Source organism: Muntiacus reevesi, chromosome 5 (genome assembly GCF_963930625.1).
Source record: "Muntiacus reevesi chromosome 5, mMunRee1.1, whole genome shotgun sequence".
Classification (NCBI taxonomy): Eukaryota; Metazoa; Chordata; class Mammalia; order Artiodactyla; family Cervidae; genus Muntiacus; species Muntiacus reevesi.
The window spans coordinates 39,756,573-39,776,867 of NC_089253.1; the positions used below are offsets into that span (position 1 = coordinate 39,756,573).

The 20,295-nt window shown below is 44.6% G+C and overlaps 1 pseudogene; it reads left to right on the forward strand.

The window, feature by feature from the left end:
• The first annotated feature begins 535 nt into the window (after positions 1–535).
• On the forward strand, positions 536–14,425 carry LOC136168908 (phospholipase A and acyltransferase 3-like; annotated as a pseudogene).
• Positions 14,426–20,295: the final 5,870 nt, after the last annotated feature.

Genomic DNA, 20,295 nt, shown 5'->3' on the forward strand with positions numbered 1-20,295 from the left:
AGTAGGAACAGTCGTCCGGGATTTTGTTGGAAGAGATCTTGGGTTTCTCAAACAAGGCCAGATGATAGCACCGGCCTCCTATTCTACTTCCAAGGGGCTTTAAAGTCGCGGCTATTTTATGTTTTGGGGTAGGTAATTATTGATCTTCCCACTTAAAGCAAATCATGCTGCTAAGTCGCTTCAGTTGTGCCCGACTGTCTGTGACCCCCATAGACGGCAGCCCACCAGGCTCCCCCATCCCTGGGATTCTCCAGGCAAGAACACTGGAGTGGGTTGCCATCTCCTTCACCAATGCAAGAAAGTGAAAAGTGAAGTCACTCAGTCATTTCCGACATTTCGCGACCCCATGGGCTGCAGCCCACCAGGCTCCTCGGTCCATGGGATTTTCCAGGCATGAGTACTCGAGTGGGCTGCCATTGCCTTCTCCGAAAGCAAATCATAGTCTCCCTTAAAAAAAAAAAAAAAAAAAGTTTACAGCTTTGTAGTTTTTAAGAATAGAAGAAAAGCGAAAGCGAAACTCAGCTTTGACATAAAAACTGGTGTGAGAGCGGCAAAACCACAGTACAGCTCTGGCTTGCGATGGCATCAGTAAGTCCCCCGAAACTCCCCACCACTGACTCTAAATGAGAGGGCAACTCCCTTCCTGTAAAGGCCGGGTCTTGCTCTTTCCAGAGCCTTTCTGGAGAAGGCTTTCATAGGAAAATATACTGGTTGTTTAAAACTCCCTTTTCCCATCCAAGTACTAACCAGGCCCGACCCTGCTTACCTTCTGAGATCAGACGAGATGGGGTGCGTTCAGGGTGGTATGGCCGTAGACGTGGATAGGGAGGTGGGAGGGGGTATCGGGATGGGGAATACATGTAAATCCATAGCTGATTCATGCCAATGTATGACAGAAACCACTACAATATTGTAAAATAATTCGCCTCCAACTAATAAAAATAAATGAAAAAGAGAAAAGAAAAAAAAAAACCTTCCCTTTTCCTGCTGGAACCGCGAGGTCTTTGGGCAGAGTGGGCTTCCTGTCCACACCCAGTGCAGTGAGGGGTAGGGACCACCATGGGGAGGAGTGGTGGGCGTTCTGGGGTCCATGGGGAGGAAGCTGGGGTGGCAGCTGAGGGGACAACCCTGGGACAAAGGAGATGAGTGCATCCCACCTCCTCTGCCTCCTCCATCACCCAAGGCATCGGTCCTGCTGCAGAGAATGCACTTGCTTTTCACGTTCTGTTCCTGAAACTCTCTCCCAAGCAACCAGTGTTTCTGAATGAGAGAAGCTTCGGGGCGGGGACGGGGGGGCAGGGCAGGCTCCTTTCCTAGTGGGCAGCTTGAAAGCAACAAGCCAGATTCCTGTCATTACTGAAAATCAACCAATTCTGGGAAGAGGTGCCATATTTCTCATAAAAGGCGGCATCAAGCCTCGCTCTGAGCTACTCCGTGCTTGGTTCCTGCCCCATTTCCTTTCCAAGTAGAGACACAGCTGATATTCTGCCTTTCCGCTGTCTGCTGTTGCCAGTACCCCGCCCCTCGCCTTAGACATCTGGGATTACGTAGGGATGCAGTGAACAGTCCATCTATATGTTCTCCAGATGGAGACAGGAAGTGGGGTGGGGATGGAGGGTTCAGGGGTCAGAGGGAGTCACAGATGCAGGGACGGGGCTGCCCTGGACCAAGTCAGAGGACGGGAGATGAGGAGGCAGTGAAATCAGGGAGAGCTTTCAGGGTCAGCCTTTTTAGTTGGACATGAACTTGAGAAAGAAAGGGGAGGTGAGATGAGTCCAAGTTTCTCTGTAGATAAGTTTGCTGCTGGGGATATATAGATATATATTAGCAAGCTTGTTTCTCTGTATGGTTCTCCTTTCGTTGGTATTTGCCTGGGACACAGTGAACACCTTGAGTCTGTGTACCTACTGCTGCTGACTACTTGATCCCATATTACTCAAGTCCTAAATGTCCCTTTTTCTAGTCCATAAGCTCCTTGAGGGCTGGGTCTCTGTCTTGCCTGTACGTCCTGGGTCATTCATGGAAAAGCCCAGTTAAATTCCCCTTTGGGGACCCTTGTGTTCAGTCGCTCAGTCATGTCTGACTCTTTGCAGCCCCATGAGTAGTAGCCTACCAGACTCGTCTGTCCATAGGATTCTCCAGGCAAAAATACTGGAGTGAACTGCCATTTCCTTCTCCACTGGGGATCCCTGATGACCTCCTAACTCTCACCCAACAATTAATGTACATTTTTTTTCTTCTATTCTGGAAAACAAATGAGACTCATAAATTGTGACCATTGTCCAGTGTTCTGAAATCAGTTCTCAGTAAGGTCTGGGTGGCTTCTTCTAGGAAGATAAATTATAGTTACTGCAATAAGAGAGCATGATTTGTCTGTAAAATCCAGCAAAAAAAAGATATTTTTCCTGCCACATGGGATGCTTCTTGGCAGTTTTAGTACTTGTACAAATAGAAATGAACTGCCCTTGCCCCTGCTTCACAGCCACTGTAGAGTGGTGATGGGCTATTCCCACTGCCCATCATTGCTATCCCAGGGGAGTCCACACTCCCTACGCATCTTTGCTGGAATCTCTCAGTCAGGCCAGAGTTTGGAGGTGGGATGTGGACAGACCCTATGGGTCTCTCGCCAAACAGCACTGGGTGAGCGGGAAAGGACAGAGGGTTGAACAACCTCTGAGGGGCTCTGTCTCCAGGTTTCCCAAAGAGATTTACAGTTGGTTTGGACGAGGGAAGTCCAGATCAGAGTGCCCCCACCCACAGCTCTTGGCACAGTGTCTGGTACTGGGACCTCAGTACACTGAGTGACAGTGATCTTAAAGCTCTCCTGAGTGCTCTCAGGCTCTGGGCCACTGCTCCCATCACAGGGCGGGGCTCTGAGGAGCGTTTCAGCATCCTTCCCACCTTCCCCTGCGCGCACACACACACCCTCACTCCCACACACGCCCACTGTGACGTAATGGGAAATGTCTATTTAGTCTTGGCCCCAGCTTCCTGCCACAGAGCTTCTAAAATGCGAGTAATTTCCTGAGCAGTGGGGGAGAGAGGAATGCGTTTAATCATTCAGAAGAAGCCCCTTTCAACCAACCGGGTGACCAAAGAGCTGGAAGTAGCATTAATCACCAGTAGGCAATGATCTCATCAACCGAGCCTACATAAGAAAGCCTCCATAAAACTGCTAAGCTGGCTTCTTGGTTAGAGCATGGAGGTCCTGGAGAGCGGAGTTCCTTAGAGTGGGAAAGGATGCTCTGAATCCCCCCTGCTCCACGGCTTGCCCTCTGCATTCCTGAGTTGCATATTTTCTAGTAAACTGGTCATCTAGCAAGTAAACTGTTTCCCTGAGTTCTATGAGCTGTTCCGGCAAACCACTGAACCCAAGGAAAGGAGCTGTGGGAACCATCAGTTTACAGCCAGTTGTTCAGAGCACAGGTAACAACCTGCAACTTGCACCTGGCATCGGAAGCTCAGTCTCCTGGGACTAAACCTGTGGGGTCTGGGCTGACCCTGGGCCGTCAGTGTCAGAACTGAGTTCAACTGTGGGACGCCCAGTCAGTAGTGTGCACCCAGGATTGAATTGCTTAGTGTGGGAGACCCACAATCCGGTGTCAGAAGGAGAGGAGTGAGCACAGTGCAGAGGAGTGTTCCGTCGCTGGGCACACATGCATGCAGCACTCTTACTCTCAGGATGAGCAGTCAGCAGGCCATTACTGCCAGAGGCTGACACCACCCTTCGCCAGGCTCTGAGAGTAACAATCAGGTAGAAGCCCCAGCGAAGTGTGCACTTTGCAAGTAGTCATGACAGGTGGGCAGGCCCATAAGCCCTGGCAGACGTGTGAAGTGGGCCGGGCACCAGCATGGCCAGGTGGGCTCGGGAGGACGTCCTGGAGAGCTGTGAGATGAAGGTCACTGAGCTGCTCTCTCTGGGCTGAGCCCCACCCCTGGTTCCCAGCCCCTTGCTCACTTCTAACAGACTTCTTCTTGGTTTTACAGCCTGAACCCCAGCCTGGAGACTTGATTGAGATATATCGCTATTGCTACAGCCACTGGGCTGTCTACGTTGGCGATGGATATGTGGTCCACGTGGCACCCCCAAGTAAGGGCACCCAGCGCCTCCACCATGCTAAGGCTGGAAGCAGAGGGGATGGGGGAGCTGTGGGTAACCGTGGACCCCAACGTTCTTCTTGCTCCCCAACTGGCAGTTGGTTCCTGAGGGCTACAAAAGACATTTTGGTGTGGGGCCATGGTTTTCAAACTCTACTCCTTGGAACCCAAGGGGTATGAAGACAGATTGATGTGGGATTCCAAGGGGGCAGTTCTACTGTAATGCATTTTATATATTATGACCTTGTATAAAACACATTCAACTTTTAAGTTGAATCTTAATTTAGCAAATCATCTGGAAAGAGTACAGGTGTTTGGCAGCAGACTGACTGTGGATCCAGTTTCACTCTCAACCCTCGGTTTCCTCATCTGTAAACTGAGGCTGAGAATTCTTTTTTTTTTTTTTTTTTTTGAGAATTCTTAATTTGGGGAATTGTGAGGATTCCCCACTCCCTTTTCCTAAATTATTTAACTGAGGGCGAACCTAAATGCACTCAAGTGCATATATATTGTAGTGTACACTCAATGAATTATTTAAAAAGTATCTATCCATCTGATGATGAACAGATCAAGGTCTAGAACATTTCCACAGCCCTTAAAAGCTCCTCATGCCTCTTCAGGACCCTCTCTCCCTGCTGAGAGACAGCTACTTCTCTAGGTCCTCCTGCTTTTGTTTGCCTGTTCTAGAACTTCAGGGAAACTCTTGTGTTCGGCTCTTTCATTGACCTCATGAAGCCAGCCATGCTGTTCTTACTTCTCCACTGCTGTGTATTCTCGGATGATGGGAATCCCCCCATTTGTTATCCACTCTTCTGCTGATTGGCATCAGATGCTTCCAGTTGTAGGCTGCTCTGCGTGTAGCTGCTGTGGACATGCTTGGGTGTATCTTCTGATGACTTAGGATGGTAGCAAAATCAGCAACCTCATGCTGTATTTGCAGAGAAATCAAAGTAACCAGGGTAGATGGTTACTACTACTAACCATCGCCACCCCTGATCAACCAAACCACCAATCTCCACAGGTACGGAATCTGCCTTTGCCCTCATTTATAAAGCCAGCCCCTGGGTTGGACAAAGACCCTGGATTCCTCCTCTTACTTTCATAAGCATTTTGCCCTCAAATTCCCCCCCTGCCTTCTCTGTTATTCCTCTTGGCTTTGAAACCACTGGAATATCTCACACTGTTAAACAAAGACCCCCTTGAGCACACATTCTCTCTATCTAACTTCCCATGGGGTAGTTCTCTTGTCTGCCATGCCCATTGCTGGCTCCTCACTTCCCATCCTCTCTTCAGTTCCACCAGAGGGCATTTACGCCCCTCCTGGAGCAGCTCTTATCAAGGCTTCATCAGGATCCTGGTTCCAGCCTCCTTGCTTCTCTGCAGCATTTAGCACGAGGGACCTCTTTCGAGCTTCCCCTGGCACTGCCTTTCTTCCTTTCCCTCTAGGCCCTTCCATGTGACCTCCTGGGAGGGGGGTGGAGTGGGTCTCTCGTCCTCTCCCATATCTCTCATTTTTACTCCTTCCTCACCTGTCCCCTGGATTCTAATACCTTCTATTTGTCGATGTCTCCCTAAAACCCCAACCTTAACTTAGGCTTGATCTTGCTCAGCTTCAGACTTGTATAACATTTTCAATACTTGGCATCTTCCCTTAGGTGTCTAACTGGCATGTTGCACTTGACACACCTCAGATGGAGGGCTCCAGACGACAACACCATTCAGTTGCTTAGACCAAAAATCTACACATCATCCTTGATCCTTTTCACCCTACATCTAAACCATCAGGAAATCTTATTGGCTTTATCTATAAAACAGACCCACAATCTGATCACTTCTCAGCATCTCCACTGATGTGCCTGGGGTAAGATACCATGCTCTCTCACCCGATGCTACTGCACTTCTGCTTGGTTTCTCTGCCTCTTGTCCACGGATTGTCAGTCCTTCCTTCACTGGGCAGCCAGCATGGTCATTCTAAAATATAAATCTGATTATGTCCCTCTGCTCCTTAAAATGTCAACTGGAATTTCCATCACGTATAGAAAAAGTTTCAAATCTGTGCTGTGGTCTCTGAGCCTGGCATGGTCTGGCCCAGGCTGCCTATTGATCTTCCTCTCCTTCTCTCCTCTTGGGTCTCCAGACTTCACTGGCCTCCTTGCACCCTTCCTGCCTGAGGTCCTTGCTTTTGCTCTCCCTTCTGCTTGTGATGCTCTTTCCTGGCTCTTAGCACACCTGGTCCCCTTTCATCATTCAAGTCTCAACTCAAATGGCCATTCCTGGGTGCGGCCCTCCACGGTCTGAGCAAGGACAATTTCCCATGGGCATCCTCTCTGTGTGACTTCACTTAATCTTCCCCATAGCCTTTTCGAAACCTAAAAGTATTTTATTTTTTCTATTTGTTCATTGTCAGTGTCCTTTTACCAGAGCATAAACCAGCTGAGGGCAGGTGGACTGTCTAGTGCATGTTCCCCTTCAGCACCTTGGACAGGGCCTGGCTCATAGTAGGGCCTCAGTATTGACTGACTGCTGAGTGGGTGTAACTGCTGGACAGGAGACAGGAAGGCATGACAGGGACCTGGGTGGACAGTGTGACACCCATCACAGGGTGAGCGATGCTCCTTAAAGGGAAAAGATGCTTCTCTCTGCATCTTCTCATTGGAGCTTCACAGGAATCTTGTGAAATAGGTGAGGCAAGGGGGACTGACCTCATACTCCTGAGAAAATGGTGGAAGTTAGAGCTGGATGGAAACTTAGAACAACCCAGTACTAATGAGAGTGGACACTTGCTGGGCACTAACCCTAAGCCAGGCACTGGGGGAGGCAGCTTACCTACTCAGTTTCCCAAATCCTTGTAGCTCCCCGTCCACAGCTGTAGGCACAGGTGGAACTTATTGCACCTGTTCCACAAGGAACTGGGGACTCAGAGAAGTTAAGCCACTTGTCCACAGTCATATAGCAGAAAGTCGCAGAGGTGGGACTCAAACCCTGTCTCTGACTCTATTTCCTGCCTTTAAACCTGATGCTCCGCTGTCACGTCTGAGTTTCCCCAAATTTCAGTCATGGATTATTTGCCATATTCATGCACCCTTTCTCCAATTGTTGAACTGGTATTTTCTTTAATGTTGTTCAGTTGCTCAGTCATATCCAACTCATTGTGACCCCATGGACTACAGCATACCAGACTTCCGTGTCCTTCACCATCTCCCAGAGTTTGCTCAAACTCATGTCCATTGAGTCAGTGATACCATCCATCCATCTCCTCCTCTGTCATCCCCTTCTGCCTTCAGTCTTCCCCAGCATCAGGGTCTTTTCCAGTGAGTCAGATCTTTGAGCCAGGTGGCCAAAATATTGAAGCTTCAGCTTCAACATCAGTCCTTCCAGGGAAAATTCAGGATTGATCTCCTTTAGGATTGACTGGTTCATCTCCTTGCAGCAAGGAATTCTCAAGAGACTTCTCCAACACCACAGTGCAAAAGCATCAATTCTTTGGCACTCAGCCTTTTTTATGTCGAGCTCTCAAATCCATACATGACTACATGGACCTTTGTCAGTAAAGTAATGTCTCTGCTTTTTAATATGCGGTCAAGGTTTGCCATAGCTTTTCTTCCAAAGAGCAACCGTCTTTTAATTTCATGGCTGCAGTCACCATCCACAGTGATTTGGAGCCCAAGAAAATAGTCTCTCGTGTCTAACTATAAACAGAAAAACAATTATTTTAAAAGGAGACTTAAATTCCTAAAGTGATGTGTGTTCATGATCCATCTTAGCTTGTATTTGTGGATTCCAGCATTGGCTCAGCTAAGTGACAGGTCAAGACCGTGCAGTGATGGAACCAGAATCAGCACCCATTGCTTCTGCCTCTGAGCCTCTGCACACTCTCACCAGGGTGGCACCCAGTGTGTGGAGTGTAAGGAAGTCCTCACTGTTGGGTGTTGACTCTGAACTTGCACCTCTGGAGCTGGACCTCCTGAAATCCTGTGCTCTAGGCACCTACCTTGCCTCTCCCCAGTGCCAGCCCCCTACCTGCCCGCCGAGGGGCTGAAGGTGGATGGGCCTCTGGAGCTCCTCTGATTCAGTCCCCACACTGACCCTTTCAATAGACTCAGGGCTCAAACACAGCATCATCTCTATTTACTGCACTGAATCCGTTAGACATCTCCTGCCCTATGAGGAGGATATATGAATTCCTTGATTTTCTAAATCTCAGCGTTGTTCTCAGGGCAGAGGGGTTCAGTCCTCTTTGGAAAGTCGAGCAGAACAGGACCTGCACTCTGATCAGACCCTCTGGCCTTTGCTTGTTGCTGTCACGTGGCATCACAGTGCAAGATGGGTCCTCCCCGTGTAATGGGATGCTTCCCCTCCTGGCAGGGACCTGGCAGTTCCTGATCATGGCAGGGCCACAGAGACTGTATGAGGGACACGAGTATCCTCTGTGATGTTCCCTGGGGCCCACCTCTTCAGTGCAAGCCCAGTTTTCAGTCATCATGCCCTCCCCACATGATATAAGCTGGTGACCTCAAGAGGGATCTCTGTGTGGGCACCAGCTTTCACTCCACACCACCCTGGCCCCTCTATTGACCTGAAATCCCTTTCTTCAAGGCAGTTTCACTTCTGGAAATCTGTTGCACCTCCAGCCCCTCGGCATCGACCAGGACTCTGAGAATGTACCCCTCCTTGACCTCCCTGGTGTCACTGCTCTGGGAGCAGCTGTGGGGTTTTGGTCCCTTTGTTCCCAGAAGGATGGACTCCCCTTCTGCAAATCCATTCAACTTTTCCACAGTCATCAGCTTTGTGTGTGTCAGGGAAGTGGGCCCTTGGCAGGATCACAAAAAATTCACACTCTATTCCCCCAGGGAGGTGGGTGTGCTCAGGGCCCATACTGCCCAATCAAGAGGCCCACTGAAGTGTCACAGGGTGTACAAGGCCAGCTTCTCTACATTAAAAAATAAATCACAAGTCATAGGATTTTACTCCTCCTTATTTCAGAGAAGGAAACCAGGGACCAGAGACCACAAGGGTCTTATCCAAAGCCACACAGCTCTGACCCTGACTCACCTGCTCATCCCCTGGTGGATGTGGTGGATGCTAGGCTGGGGGCCGGCCCAGGACCAATCGTGTGCCTCATCTTGAATCCACAGGCAACATCCCGGACGCTCCTGTGGCCAGTATCATGTCTTCATTGGTTGAGAAGGCCTTCGTGAAGAAGGAGCGGCTGCGTGACGTGGTTGGGGAAGATAAGTACAAGGTCAACAACAAGCACGATGACAAATACAAGCCGTTCAAGCCCAGCAAAATTGTCCAGCAGGCGGAGAAGCTGGTGGACAAGGATTCTCCTACAATATGTTCAGCAATAACTGCGAGCACTTCGTCAATGAGCTGCGCTACGGGGTCCCCCGCAGCGACCAGGTGAGTCCTCACTGTGTCCTTAGATCCATAGTCTCTTAGTTTCTTATTTCTCTGCTGTTTCTCTTACTCAGGTTGGCCACATCCCCCAGAAGTTGCCTTAAGATATATAGGATAATGGTGACACAGTTAACTCTACATGCCAGGCTCTAACTTGAATTGGTTGCTCTATGAGTTCCCGTGACTGCTGTAACAAATGGCCAGAAATTCAGTGGCTTAACACAACACAAATGTACTGTCTTATAGTTCTGGAGGTCAGAAGTCTGAAACAGGTCTCACTGGCCTAAAATCAAGGTGTCAGCAGGGCTGTGTTATTTTCTAGAGGCTCTCACAGAGAACCTGTTTTCTAGTCTTTTCCAGCTTCAAAGGGCTGCCTGCATTCCTTGGCTTGTGGCTCCCTTTCCTCTTCAAAGTTAGAAAGGGCTGCTTGAGTCTCTCTCCCATTGCATCACTATGATACTGACTCTAATCCTTCCCCCTTCCATCAGAAACTCTGTGATTACATTGGGCTTACCGGGAAATCCAGAATAATCTTCCTATTCTAAGGTAAATTGATTAGCAACCTCAATTCTATCTGCAATCTTAATTGTCTCTCTCCATGTAGCATAATGTATTTACAAGTATTAGGAATGAGGACATATTGAGGAATTAAGACCTAGACATCTTTGGGGGCTATTTTTCTGCCTACCAGTTACTCTTTACACAGGGTACAGTTAATGTCCTGGGAGCTCCTCTTGCTGTTATTCTAGAAAGACTTCCCTCTATTCCCTCCTGCACCAGAGCACCACCTTCCATATCTCATGTCCTCTTTCTTGGTTTGTTGTTATTGTTGAATGGCTAAATTGTGTCCGACTCTTTTCCGACACCATGGACTTAAACCCGCCAGGTTCTTCTGCCCATGGGATTTCCCAGGCAAGAATACTGGAGGGGGTTCCATTTCCTTCTCCAGAGGATCTTCCCAATCCAGGGACCAAACCCATGTCTCCTGATTTGGCAGGTCAATTCTTTACCAGTGAGTCACCTGGGAAGCCCTGTCTTGGTTTACACATTTCTTATGGTGGAATCTCCTTCAGCAGCTTCCTGACAAAGGATGCATGGAAGGAGAATTTGTTTGAGATCCTGTATGTCTGAATTATTTTTCAATTTACCCTCCCACTTGATTTAATAGTCTGTATAGGTATAGAATTCCAGGGCTTCCCTGGCAGCTCAACTGGTAAAGAATCCTCCTGAAATGCAGGAGAGCCTGGTTTGATTCCTGGGTCAGGAAGATCCCTGGAAAAGGGTTAGACTACCTACTGTAGTATTCTTGGGCTTCCCTGGAGGCTCAGACAGTAAAGAATCTGCCTGCAATGTGGGAAACCTGGGTTCAGTCCCTGGGTTGGGAAGATCCCCTGGAGAGGAGGGCATGGCAACCCACTCTAGTATTCTTGCTTGGAGAGTCTCCATGGACAGAGGAGCCTGGTGGGCGATGGTCCATAGGGTCGCAAAAAGTCAGACACGACTGAGCAACTAAGCACAGAGGGGTATAATTTCACGTTAGAAATTGCTTTACTTTAAGATTTTGAAGGCATTCTTCCCTTGTCTTCTTGCTTCCAGCATTGCTATGATGAAATATAAAGTAATTCTGATTCCTGGTCTTTTCTCGGTTTCTTGTTTTTCTCTCCTGCTCTAGAAGATGTGATGTCTTGTCTTTACCCAGTGTTTTAAGATCTCACACTAATGTGCCTTGCATAGATCTGCTTTTATCCTCAAGGCACCATTTCAATCTGAAAACATATATCCTTTGGTTCTAGTAAATTTTCATGAGTTATTTCTCTCTTGCTTCCCCTCCTCTGAGTTTCCTCTAGTCCCTCTTTTTGGAAAGTTTATTATTCAAATGTTATGCTGACTGGATTATTCCTTCATTTTTACCTTTGGAAGCTGTTTTCTATAGCTTCATCTTTTCTGCTGTTCCTTCTGAGAGATTTCCCCAACTTTATCTCTAAAATGTCTACTGAGTTTGTAATTTCCATCATATTTTTATTTTCTGAGAATTGCTTTTATTCTCTCAACATTCCGTTATTTTTAATAGCACTGTGTTCTTCTTTATGGTTGTTGTTGTTGTTCAGTCACTAAGTCATATTTGATTCTTTTGCGGCCCCATGGGCCATAGCCCACCAGGTGTTTCTGTCTGTGGGATTTCCCAGGCAAGAATACTGGACTGCCTTCCCCAGGGGATCTTCCCAACCTAGGGATCCTGAATTGCCAGGTGGATTCTTTACCAGTGAGCCACCAAGACGTCCCTCTTCTTTACTGTATACATTCTATTCTCTAAAGACATCTTTTAAAAAGATGTTATCTCTTCTTTCTCCAGATTGCCTTTTCCTTTTTTTTTTTTTTTTTTTTTTTTTGCTCTCTGTCTTCTATTTCAGAGGTCCTGCTAGATGTCTGGTACATCTGGATTGTGCACTCATGATTAAGAGTAGGGGGCTTGTGGAGTGAGCTCAGAGGGGGCAGTGGCGTGTTGACTTTGAGTTTCACTTCAGAGTAGACTGGAAACCCTCATGTTGGTACCTTTCATTGTTTCCACTTCGGCCAGTCAGAGTCCCCAAAAAAGTTTCCCTGACTCTTATGTAGAGGGTAAAGTCCTGGGAGCAGAGGGGACGGGAAGGCCAAGAGTCTCCGTTTACCATATTTATGGCCTCTCAATTCCTTTTTGTAGGTATGATACCCACATCCTCACATGTGCTTCTGTTTTCAGACCCCCAAATCTTCTGATTTTCATTGTGGTTAGGGAGGAACCTCAGCTCTCTCTCTTTCACCCATTTCCAGAAGTACCTGGTGATGTCAATATGTGATCTTTTTCGGGGATTCTGGTGTATACAGTTAGCCCCCTACATACAAACATTCAAGTTTTGAACTTTCAAAGATGCAAACTTGTGTTCCAGCAAAGTCAGGAATGAGAGACACTGAAGCTTGCCTTCCGTCTCCTATTGCTGACGATCCTTCAGTTCTACCATCGCCCACCCCCTCTCCCTCCTCCAGTGAATAGCGCTTCTTGCCTGTTCTCGTGACACCAGCCCCAACAACACCAGTGTTGTTCTTTACTACTGTACCTTTCAAAGTACTATACTGCAAGGTTAAAGATATATGAGTGGGACATCCCTGGTGGTTCCAGCGGTAAGGAATTCCCCTGCCAATGCAGGGGACACAGGTTCGATCCCTGGTCCAAGAGGATCCCACCTGAGGTGAGGTAACTAAGCCCTTGTTACCTCACAACTACTGAGCCCAAGTTCTAGAGCCTATGCTCCACAACAAAGAGGAGCCCTCACTTTCTGCAGCTCGAGAAAGTCTGAACACGGCAATGAAGACCCAGTGCAGCCAAAAATAAATGAATACATCTTTTATTTTTAAATGTATGAGAACCCTGTTAAAAGGATGGCTCAGATGTGGAAAGAATCTGCATTCAATGCAGGAGATTGGGGTTCAATCTCTGGGTTAGGAAGTCTCCCTTGAAAAGGGAGTGGCAATCTACTCCTGTATTCTTGCCTGGAGAATTCCATGGACAGAGAAGCCTGGCGGGCTACAGTCCATGAGGTCGCAAAGAATCAGACACAAATGAACAGCTAAGGCTTTCACTTTCAATAAGTATTTTTGAGTGTGATAATAGAGAATTTAAGTTGAAGTTTTTAAAAGATGTTTTCTTTATTCTTTGTTTTTGTTTTTTATGTGTTTTTTGTGTGAAAAGTATTATAAATCTTTTACAGTACAGTACTGTATAGTTGATTGTGTTACTTGGGTACCAAGCTAACTTTGTTGAACTTTCGAACAAATTGGACTTAAGAACATGCTCTCAGAACTGACCAGGTTAGTATTTAGGGGACATACTGTATTTAGGATTAATATTCAGCTTTTTCCACAGCTTCCTTAGCCTTTAGTGTTCTCTGAGTCCTAGTGGAATTATGCCTGAAACTAATGTCTTACTTTATTTTTATTTGGAGTTCAGGAAGGAGTGAAATTTGATACATGTTTTGTTTTTACCCTGAAACTTACTCTTACTTTTGCAGGGTTTCTTTTCTAGCACAAGCAATATAAATAAGATATCTTAATAATTTAAAGTATAACATCACCACTCTTCTTCATAGTTGAGTCATTTATTGAAGAATGTGCAAAGAGCCCTTGGCGCCTGGCAGGTCTGGGCTCTGGGGATACAGCAAACATGAAGACAAGTGAGGGTTCTCCTAGGACCCAGGTCAGAGTTCAGTGAGGATTCAATAGCAATTCCTCTTCAACTTTATACATACCTCAAGAGCTCCCTGTTGATCAGCCAGGATTTCAACCATCTGGCTTCATCTCCCTGTCCTTTCCACAGTCACCCTGTGGGGATCTGTCTGCTTTAAAAACTTGCAGGCTGAAGGGAATTTCCCTCTACAGGCCTGTGTATGTCATTGGCCAGCTGCCCCATTCACAAATTCCTTCCTCGTGAATTCCTCCTTAGTTTGTCAAGGAGGCTATGAGGCACATGAAGCTCCCTGAGCTGGACATCCTTGTTGAATGTACAGTCTGTACTCAACTTACTGACACAGAGTCTGACTCACCCTCCTCTCTCTCGCAGGTCAGAGATGCTGTCACAGCAATTATCAACATGGAAGTGCTCCTGGCACTGGCAGTGCGCCTATTGACTAGAGTCATGTTCTCAAGAAACAAGTAGCAAAATCAATGGCCTGGAGAGAGTGTCTTGTCAGCAGTGACATTATGCATTAAGGAAAGTCTTGTTTTGCTAAACAGTTTTAAGAGTTAACAGGCAGGTTGATAGGGAGTCCAAGGCCCCTTTAAGGAGGAAGTAAACTTTCTTTCTTTTTCATATTCTTTTGCCTTAGTCTTGTGGGCCCTGTAAGCTATGACATACCTTGCTCAAGGACATGCTCATTTTAAAAGCTCTGTGGTGAAGACCCAGAGGAATCGGGTGGAGAGGGAGGTGGGAGGGGGGATCGGGATGGGGAACACATGTAACTCCATGGCTGATTCATGCCAATGTATGACAAAACCCACTGCAATGTTGTGAAGTAAGTAGCCTCCAACTAATAAAAATAATTGAAAAAAATAAAACTAAAAAAATAAAAGCTCTGTGGTGGGAGGGGGGATCGGGATGGGGAATACATGTAACTCCATGGCGGACTCATGTCAATGTATGACATAACCCACTGAAATGTTGTGAAGTAATTAGCCTCCAACTAATAAAATAAATAAATAAATAAAAGCTCTGTGTTAATTATGCAACAGTCTATTTCATTTGAAACCTGGCCTTTTAAGCATAATATATCTTACTCATGGGTATGCTTTTCTCAGACTCTATGTCTCTATATTAGTCATTATAACTGTAACAAATGTTGCCTGGGAACCTGTTTCCTCACTGCTTACATAGCAATAACACATCTCTCCCAGGGACAGGGTGCTTAAAACCCCATTCTTCCAGACTAATCTTGGGTCAATGTTATCTCAATATGTATGCTGTGGGAGAGGGTCTAGATAAAACTTTCTCAATCTTGAGGTATTCTTTTTATCTATTCTCATCAACCAGTTGAAAAGTATATAATGCCCTGCTTAAACTAGTGAGGTGGGTGCTCTTTCTACCCCCTTCTGATATCTATGTCAGAAAATTACTCTGTCCTTTTACATTAAATAAAAATCTTTGCTGCACAAAGCTCTGAGTGACTGAGACTGCATCTTTGGTCCTGGAGTTAAATCTTCTCCTTTGGAGACCACAAATTTGACACCAAACACCATAAGCTATCAGTTTCTGGTTTGGTTTGTGGATTTCATTTTTTCTTACAGTAATAAAAACAAAACCCAATAAGGGAGGATTTTACTGGGGGACATGCATCAAGAACTGCCTGGCATGAAGTCTGTTGCGGTTGCAGTGAGGCTCTGTTCCTACTGATGCCAGGCTGTGCTCTGGGTCTTTGGTGATTTTCTCTCACTTTCTATTTGTGTGGGCTGTGTTCTTTACCTGCAGGAAACAAAGTCCAGCTCTGGTTATCTCAAGTAATGGGTGTTTCCAGTTGTATAGATACAGGTGCGCAGCAAGGAAGACGGACAAACCTGACTGATATGCAGGAACAGGAACCAAGGGAAACCAGGACTCTTGACCTGGAACTAGACCCAGGCCGGCTTCCAGGAGTCAGTAGCTGGAGTCTGTAGATGTCCAGTGGGGCTCAAACCAAACCAAATCACAGCCATAATGAAATGTATGTGCTCTGGTCAATCTTGTTTAAAACCTCCCCTGGTCTCCACAGCTTTTCTCTGCCTTATCAGTTCCACCCCGCAGTAATCCTGCGTCCTCTCCTCTTGGGGCTTGTCACGGCCCCCAAGTCTCTGGTCCCACACCCACTCCTGTGGCTTCTCTTCCCATATCCACTTAGCTTCATCCCTCCCTGTGGCCAGCGAGGCGCTCCTAGCACAAGCTCCTGAGAGAGAATCTGACTGGCTCACTCACACACTGAGCTGTCTACTGATTGGCTGACTGCCATTGGGTCAGGTGGTCCCACTAGACCAATCAGCTCTGCCCAGTGGAGCCAGGTTACGTGGTACAAGGCTGCCTCAGACCTTATGGAGTGTGGGTGTGGGTGTTCCTATATCTGACCTGCGTGCTGCTGAGGCCTCTGGGGAGGGGTTAGGGAAGGAGGTATGACCATTCCGGGTTGGACCCTTGAGATTTGCTGCCATCACTCACTGGGCTTGGCAGATGTTCAAAATTACCATTTTCCTGGAAAGAGCGTTCGTGGGTTCCTCAGAAGCACCCTGATGGGGCCAATTTGTCCTTCAGTCCACAGGACAAGTCTTATCCTCCATCTAGTTGCCAGTGTTTCCTTGATCAGCTCCAGTTGTACCTGGAGGCAATTCCACAGGCAATATGCCTGTGGAATCCTGGACAGAACTTATAAATGGCTCCTTGCCAGCTCCCTCCTGCTTGGACCATATCTGACCTAGGATAAGCTTGTGCTTTTTATGCCCCAGTGTTGATATAAGAATAATTTTCTCCTGGTGTAGTTTGGTTTTTTTGTTGTTGTTGTTCAGCCCTATTGATGTAACATGTCATGTCAGCTCTCAAGCTCCCCAAACCCAAGAGACACAGGCCAAATATAAAAGGGTAGGCATCTTAGAGCCCCTTCTCTTACATGGGGCAGAAATGTGATGTGGACACATAGACTATAAACCTCCAAGCTAACTATATAGTAAAAAAAAAAAAAAATGAGGAAAAATAAACACAAGAAAGCAAATCAAAACACCCAGTTAAATTTAAAAATAAAGAAATAAAAATACAAAAAGTGTGGTGTGTAGAAATAACCAGATAAGATGTAAGAACTAATTCCAAATGTATTAGTAATGACCATAAATATAAATGGATTAAACTTGCCAAACTTTCCAAGTAAAAGCAAACATTACACTGGATTAGAAAACTAATCCAGGGAATATAAGAACACAAACATAAGTTAAAATGATGGACATTTTACATGACAACTCATCTAATGTCTTTAAAATGTTAATGTTATCAAGAAGAAAAACTGAGGGTATATATAAATTGTCCTAGACTGAAAAACATGTTGGAGGCAAAACAATTAAGTGTGAAAAATGAATATAAAAGCAATCCGGAATAACTGGGGAAATTTAAATATGGAACGAGTATTTTACAATATTAAGAAATTATGAATTTTATTAAATGTGATAGGCATGAAATTTTATGTAAAGCACATGATCAAGCTTAAAAATAGATGCAGATAAGCAAATATGACAAAAAATAAATTTTTAATCTATGCACTGGGTATATGAATAGTCATTGTACTAGTCTTTCTAGTATTTTTGTATATTAAAATTTTCACATAAAACATCTTAAAAATTTATGAAATTTGAATTTGAAAATTTAAATAAAATAAAACTTTCAAAATTGTTTCAATAAATTATATAATTATTTTTAATTAAAAGAAGATATGCTAGGCAAGTACTAACTAAAAATTGGTTAATTAGTAATACTGATTAGCTAAAAGTTTGTATAGCATTTTCATATCCTATAATATAGGCTTTAAAGCAAAAATGATTACTAGACAGTAAGAGGATAAAAAGTGTGGCATAATAAGAAATACGCTTGTTCTTTGTCCTTGGTTCTGGGCCAGAGCACCTAAGACCCTCAGAATTTCCTTGGTGATAGGCTTGTCTTTTGTTATTTCTAAGGAACCCCTTTGATCAACCTGAGTTTGTGCTAATCTGGTGACTTAGACTCTAAGGTAGCCTTAGGATGGGGCTGGTCATCAGAAAGACCCAGTGATTACAGGGTTGGAAATTTCAGGCTGCTGATCTCTAAGAAGGGAACATGGGAGAGGGTGCTGAAGATTAAGTTGTATAAAAACTGTTCAGCGAGGAGACTTGAACTTCCTGGGTGGTGAACAAACCAAGGTATCTGGAGAGTGGCTGCCTCAAGAGGACATGGGAGCTCTTTGCAAGCTCTGCCCCAACACCTTGCTCTATGCATCTCTTCCATTTAGTGGTTCCCGAGTTGTATCCATTATAATAAATCAGTAAACATAATTAAAGTGCTTTCCTGAGTTCTGTGAGCTTCTCTAGCAAATGATTGAACCATCAGAGGGGTTGTGGGAACCTGTGATTTTTAGTCCATTGACAGAAATACATGTGGCCTGGGACTTGCAAGTGGTGAACAGCATCTGAAGGTGAAGGAGGGCAGTCTCAGGGTACTGAGCACTAACGCTGTGAGGTCTGTGGTTAGTGTCAAAATCGAACTGACTTGTTGAGCAACCAGTTGGTGTCTGGAACTCGGAGAATTAGTTGCTGATCTTAAAATATACTCCACAACAATTCTGATAAAAGTTGCAACTCAGTAGGAAAGTATGATAATTCTAAAATTATTCACATCTAATAAAAGTCCTAAAATAGATATTGAAAACGTTGGCCTGTTGCAAGTGGAAAATAACAAATTCACCATACAGTAGGAGATCTACATACACTTCTCTCGGGAATTGATAAATTAAGGATACACAAAAATCAGTAAAGATACAGAAGCTTTGAAAAAGTTACCTGCAAGCTGATTTAATGAACACATACAGTACAATTGTGGAATACAGATTCTTTTTGACCACACACAAAGGAATGCTTATGAAACTGACCATGTCCTTGACCTTGAAGAAAGTCTGAACAAATTTCAAGGGACTAGTAAGACAAAGATAATTTTTTCTAGCCATAATGCGATTAAGCTAGAAATCAATAACAAAGAGATAGCTAGAAAAATCCTATACTTAAAGACATTTTAGAACACACTATGAGATAAATTATGAGTCAGAGAAGGAAACATGATGGGAACTAGACAATATTTAGAACTAGATGATAACACAAATACTAAGATATCACTATTTGGGTCATTCCACTAAAGAGATACCTAGAAAGGAATTTGTACCATGAATTCTTACATTAAGAAAGGAAAAGGTACAAATTAATGAGTTAATCATCCAATTTAAGAAGATATTAATAGAAAGAATCATATAGATGGCCAATGAAGTGAAGTGAAAGTCACTCAGTCATGTCCAACTCTTTGCAACCCCATGGACTATACAGTCCTTGAAATTCTCCAGTCCAGAATACTGGAGTGGGTAGCCTTTTCCTTCTCCAGAGGATCTTCCCAACCCGGAATCGAACCCAGATCTCCCTCATTGCAGGCAGATTCTTTACCAGCTGAGCCACAAGGGTAGCCCAGATGGCCAATAGGTAAATGAAAAAAATGCTTAACAGCAGTAATCATCAGGGAAATGAAATCAAATCTGCAATGAGATATCACTTCATGGCTATCATCATAAAGGCAAGAAATAACACATGGTGGTGAGGATGTGGAAAAAAGACAACTGCTCCACTGTTGGTGGGAGTTTAAATTGGTGGAGCCACTATGGAAAATAGTAAGAAGGTTCTTCAAAAAATTAAAAGTAGAACTACCATATGATCCAGCAATCCCTCTTCTGGGTATTTATCCAAAGAAAAGAAAAAAATAATTTGAAAAGATATGTGTACCCCCAAGTTTGTCACAGCATTATTTACAACATCCAAGATATGGAAACAACCCAAGTGTCCATCAGTAGATAAATGGATAAAGAAATTGTGGTATACAAAATGTTTTTAGTTTAAAAAAATTTTTTTTTAATTTTAAAAAGGTGCTGATTCACTGAAAACTAAAAAATGAAAAGCATTGTGGTATATATAAATGAAATGGGACACTATTCAGTCATAAGAAAGAATGAAATCTTGCCATTTGTGACAGTATAAGTTGACCTTAATGGCATTATGCTAAGTGAAATAAGTCAGATAAATGCAAATACTATATGATCTTACTTATATGTTGGATCTTTAAAAAAAACTTATGCTTGTAGACACAGAGAACAGATGGTCATTGGCAGAGGTGGGGCTTGGGGTGGGCAAAATGGGTGAAAGAGGTCAAAAGATACAAACTTCCAGTTATAAGATAAATAAGTCATAAGGATGTAATGTACCACGTGGTGACTGTAGGTAAAATACTGCATTGCATATTTGAAAGTTTCTGAGAGAGTAGCTCTTCAAAGTGCTTGTCACAAGAAAAAGAAAAGTTTGTAACTATGTATGACAGATGTTAACCAGATTTGTTGTGGTGATTATTTGCAATATATGCAAATATCAAATCATTATGTTGTGCTCCTGAAACTAAGATAAACTAAGATAATGTTGTATGTTAATTATACATTTAAAAAAGACTGAAAAAAAAAAAAGAAGATAGAGGCAAAAGGAAAA